Here is a 5,282-nt window from a genome sequence, read left to right on the forward strand (position 1 = left end):
CCTCTGCCTTCGGCTCAGGTCCTGATCTCAGGGTCCTGGAATCGAGCCCCCATCGGGCGCTCTGCTCAGCGGGGAGCCTGCTTCCCCCTCTCTCTCTGCCTGCCTTTCTGCCTACTTGTGATCTCTCTCTCTGTCAAATAAATAAACAAAATCTTTTAAAAAAATAAAAAAGGCAAACATAAAAAAAATCAACTTATTTCTGTATGCCAGTGATAAAAATTTAGAAAATGAAAAAAAATTTTAAAGGTACTCTTTCTAGATAACATAAAGCTAAAAAAATTCTAGGAATCTAACAAAAGATATGTCATGAACTCTACAGAAAACACATCATCGGGGCGCCTGGGTGGCTCAGTGGGTTAAGCCGCTGCCTTCGGCTCAGGTCATGATCTCAGAGTCCTGGGATCGAGTCCCGCATCGGGCTCTCTGCTCAGCAGAGAGCCTGCTTCCCTCTCTCTCTCTCTGCCTGCCTCTCCATCTACTTGTGATTTCTCTCTGTCAAATAAATAAATAAAATCTTTAAAAAAAAAAAAAAAAACACATCATTAAGAAAAGTTACCTCAATAAATGGGACATTATCTTCATGGCTTACAAGATATTACTATAAAGGGGTGCCTGGGTGGTGTTGTTAAGTGTCTGCCTTCAGCTCAGATCATGATCCCAGGGTCTTGGGATCGAATCCCATATCAGGCTTCTTGCTCAGCAGGGAGCCTGCTTCTCCCTCTGGTGGCTGCTCCCCCTGCTTGTGTGCGTTCTCTCTCCCTCTCTGTCGAATAAATTCTTTGGGGGAAAAAAAAGATATTACTATGAAGATGTTACTTCTTTCTAGTTGATTTATAGATTAAATGCTTGAAGATTTGAGGTTTATTAATGTGGCTTCATTTGTACCCACAACATGATGGGAACTGGGGGTTCTGAAACCTTCAGAGAGTGAATAATTATTCTTATTTTACAGAGTGCTACAGACAATATGCTTGTATCCACCAAAAATCATATGTTGATGCCCTAATCCTCACTGTGACTTTTGGAGATGGGTCCACTGGGAGATTTAGATGAGGCTGTAAAGGTGAAACCCCATGATGGGATTAGTACCTTTACTTATTTATTTATTATTTTTAATTTTTTTTTATTTGTTAAAGATTCTAATTTTAAGCAATCTCTATATCCAAGTTGGGGCTCAAATCCACAACCCTGAGATCAAGAGTCACATGTTCCTCCAAATGAGACAGCCAGGTGCCTGGGGATTACTGCCATTTCAAGAAGAGACACAATCTCTCCTCTCTCCCTCTCTATCCCTCCCCCTCTCTCCCTCCCTCTCTCTCTCCCTCCCCCTGCAGCATGTGAGTACACAGTAAGAAGGCAACCATCTGCAAACCAGGAACCGACACCAAATCTGCCAGCAGTTTGATCTCTGACTTCCTAGCCTCCAGAACTGTGAGAAATAAATGTTTGTTATTTAAGCCGCCTGGCCTACGGCATTTTGTTATCTCAACCAGAACTGACTAAGATACAGAGGAAGAAATAAGGCCAAAGGGGTTCCTGGCTGGCTCAGTCACTGGAGCATGTGACTTTTGATCTCATGGTTGTACGTGTGAGCCCTATGTTGTGTGTGTAGTGATTACTTAAAAATAAAATCTTTAAATAATATTTTAAAGAAGAGAGTCCAGGGACACCTGTGTGGCTCAGTTGGTTAAGCAGCTGCCTTCCCCTCAGGTCGTGATCCCAGCGTCCTGGGATCGAGTCCCACATCAGGCTCCCTGCTCAGCAGAGAGCCTGCTTCTCTCTCTGCCTCTGCCTGCCTGTGCTCGCTTTCTCGCTCTCCCTCTCTCTGACAAATAAATAAATAAATAAAATTTAAAAATAAAAAAAAAAAGGAAGAGAGTCCAGAGGGGATGTTGTATACATAAGGACGTGGTCGTTAAGAGTCCAAGAACTATTCTCATTGCGACACATCTGTCAGCCCCCAAGCCTCTTCTACATTCCTCCGAGAGACAACATATTCTAGAAAGAACTGGACTCCCCTTTTCTACCTGCAAAGATATCATTTCATTAAAGCACACACAGGTGAACCAGCTAACCCCAGAACCCCAGCTGGGGGATCTGTCGCCTGAAGCCACTCTTGACACCGAGAACAACTGTAGTAATCAAGACCGAACCAACCAACAGCAACTACTCTGAACGGGTGAGGCAACTACTTGGAATGGGTGAGGTAGGTGTGAGGTAGCATTGAACGTGTGGTTACCTCGGTAATGGGAGACCTGAGGGGCCAAAAGGGGATGGTGAGGGAAGCCAGAGATCAGCATCAGGAGGAAGCCACAAGCACTCCTAGGCTGGAAGGACAAATGGAGGAAGTGGTGATGTTCAGGGACTGAGGTCACCTGATGGAAGAGGAACCACAGCGGGTCTGTCTAGCGAGAGCTACAGCCACTGCCACAGAAGCTCCCTGAGGCAGAGAGGGAGCAGAAGAAATGTTCTGTCATCTCTCCATCACATCAGTCTCTCTCCTGCAGGGGATGGGTGGTACGGAGAGCTGGGGAACAGTCTCTGAGGGCCCCCTCCAAGGTACAGGGCAGATACTGAAAACCGTAAAGAAACAGATCGGATGTCAGACAAGACCTGGTATGTGAATGTTGTCAGAGATGCTTCTAGATACCCAAAAGGAGATACTGAGTGGACTACTGTGTCTTTTTTTTTTTTTTAAGATTTTATTTATTTACTTGAGAGGGAGAGCATAAACGGAGAAGGGGCAGAGGCAGAGGAGGAGAGAGAGGCAGGTTCCCACTGAGCAGGGAGACTAACCAGGAACCCGGCATCATGACCCAAGCCAAAAGCAGACACTTAACTGACTGAGCCATCCTAGGCATCCTGTCTGTTGGATCTTGAGTTAAGGAGAGAGGCTGGGATATATAAATCTGAAAACCATTGACATAGAGGTAGTAGTTAAAGAAAATTATTGGAACAAAAAGAGTAATCTATATATATTTATTTTTTAAGAAAGACAACAGGGGTGCCTGGGTGGCTCAGTTGTTAAGCATCTGCCTTTGACTCAGGTCATGATCTCTGGGTTCTGGGATCAAGTCCTGCATCAGGCTCCCTGCTTGGTGGGGAGTCTATTTCTCCCTCTACTCTTCCCCCATGCTTGTCATCTCTCTCTTTCTCTCAAATGAACTCTTTAAAAAAAATTTTTTTTAAAGTAGTTTCAGTGGAGTGGTGGCAGGGAAAGCCTGGAGGAGTGTACAGATTCCCCTTGGTATCTGAAAAGAGAGCATTCATATGAAAGCTTTCATGAGCAGAAATGGCATAAAGCAGAGAAGCAGTTTGCATTTCATAAGAGCGAAAACCCTCTTTGGATGTCTTTTGATTAGCGTCAATAGGTACCAATGTGGGTCCTTGGTAAAAATGAAGTCGTGTAAAATGAAATTTTGGATAGTGGGGGGTGGCTGTGTTTTTGTTTTGTTTTAAAGATTTTATTTTTAAGTAACCTGTACACCCAATGTGGGGTTCAAACTCATTACTCGGATATCAAGAATTACACACTCTACTGACTGAACCAGTCAGGTGCCCCAGGAAATCTGTGCTTAAGAAAGGATGGGTGGCATAAAATCTTTAAAAAGGAGGGGGCACTTGGGTGGCTCAGTTGGTTAGGCAGCTGCCTTCAGCTTAGGTCATGATCCCGGAGTCCTGGGATCAAGTCCCACATGGGGCTCCCTGCTCCACATAGAGCCCGCTTCTCCCTCTCCAACTGCCTGCTGCTTCCCCTGCTTGTGCTCTCTCCCTGTCAAATAAATAAATAAAGTCTTTAAAAAAAAAAAAAAAGAAAAGAAGGATGGAGAGGCAATGATTTAGAGATGGTAGGTATAGATCACTCTTTTGATGACCTGATGACCTTGGTGACAAAGGGGAGTGGAGAAATGAAATGGCAGCCAGTATGGAAAAGTAGGACAGAGAAAGTTCAAGATATTTAGGTTTATCTGTCTCCAACTAGACATCCCCACTGTAAGTCTCAGGATCCCACTCTTTCCCATTCAATGCCCAAACCTTTATATTAGAGACCTGGAGAGGGTTTAAGTTCAATGGGCTACGTCATTCTGCAACCCACACAGCCACAATTTCTGTTGGATTTTCAGTACTGCTAACCTTGTATTTACAAGAAATATTTTATTGGGGCTTCCACAGAAGCTAGCTGGCTCTCCAAGTATAATTGGAGCTGAGAGTTTAAAGACCTGAGCTTATAATGTTTGTTCAATAAACATGTCGGGCACTCAGAAGAAGCCACCGAGTATTGGTATCCTGTGGCCATCATCATGTCGTAATGATCGATCGATCAAAGCAGCCATTTGATCTCCCAAGTCACTCGCTCCAGTTGGAACTCCATCAAAGTCAACCCAGGTGATAACATATGATTGACCTTGATGCCGCCGCACACCACGGATCACTAGCATCTCATTTCTCGTTGGCAAGGAGCTCCTCACTGGGTCCAACCCCTAAACAACAATGAAACCACCCCTCAAACCCTGCCTTTGAGAATCGGCGTCCTGTTGCAAATACTGGTGCCAGTCAAGGTGTATCGGGAGACAGAAATCACACCATGATCATCACAGAGCTGACTGCATATAAATGTTACTTAGATTATAAAGGATTGGTGAAGCAGGTAACGGAAAGGCAAAAAGAGAATCCAATGGTATCACGGTAGTGGTTAAGTACAGGAAGCAGCTATTAACCCTGCGACAGAAAAATCAAAGGAGAAAATTTAGAATTACTGAAACTAAAGATTTGGATGAGGGGTCCGTAGCGGACGAAGCTCAGGTAACAGAAGGGTACACTGCTCATTTGATGCAGGCATGTCTGAGCTCAGGGGACCACTAGCGGCTGGGGCTCTCTTTGGAAGCACACTGTGAAATGGTGTTGGTCTCTGGGGGCGTCCAAGATTTGGGAAAACTGCAAATTCTATCCAGCAGCTGCTACAGGAAGGAACTGCCTCACCCCGGGGCAAAATAGCTGTGCTGGGTAATGCTGATGCTGATGGGAAAAAGCAAGGGACAGGAAAGAAGCAGAGAGCAAACAGGAAGGAGCACGGTGCCTACTGCTTCCTCCAGGCTTCCACAGTCTCTCTGGCGCCCCCTGTTGGCAGAGTCCAAAGCAGCCCATGGGCAAAGTGGCTGCGTGGTTAGCAGGGCGTCTATCTCAGGTACAGGAAGCTCAGAACCCGGGAATGGATCTGGAGTCAAAAGGTAATAGCTTGGGCGCCTGGGTGGCTCAGTGGGTTAAGCCGCTGCCTTCGGCTC

General features: G+C 45.4%; 1 long non-coding RNA gene across 1 annotated transcript in view; it reads left to right on the forward strand.

Annotated features, from left to right (window-relative positions):
- Positions 1-5,160: 5,160 nt before the first annotated feature.
- Positions 5,161-5,282, forward strand: part of LOC132005776 (uncharacterized) — a 4,818-nt gene continuing 4,696 nt past the window's right edge. Inside the window, exon 1 of the long non-coding RNA XR_009400911.1 lies at positions 5,161-5,228. This is a non-coding gene — a long non-coding RNA (uncharacterized LOC132005776). The remainder of the gene's footprint in view (positions 5,229-5,282) is intronic.

The sequence above is a fragment of the Mustela nigripes genome, chromosome 17 (genome assembly GCF_022355385.1).
Source record: "Mustela nigripes isolate SB6536 chromosome 17, MUSNIG.SB6536, whole genome shotgun sequence".
NCBI classification, from domain to species: Eukaryota; Metazoa; Chordata; class Mammalia; order Carnivora; family Mustelidae; genus Mustela; species Mustela nigripes.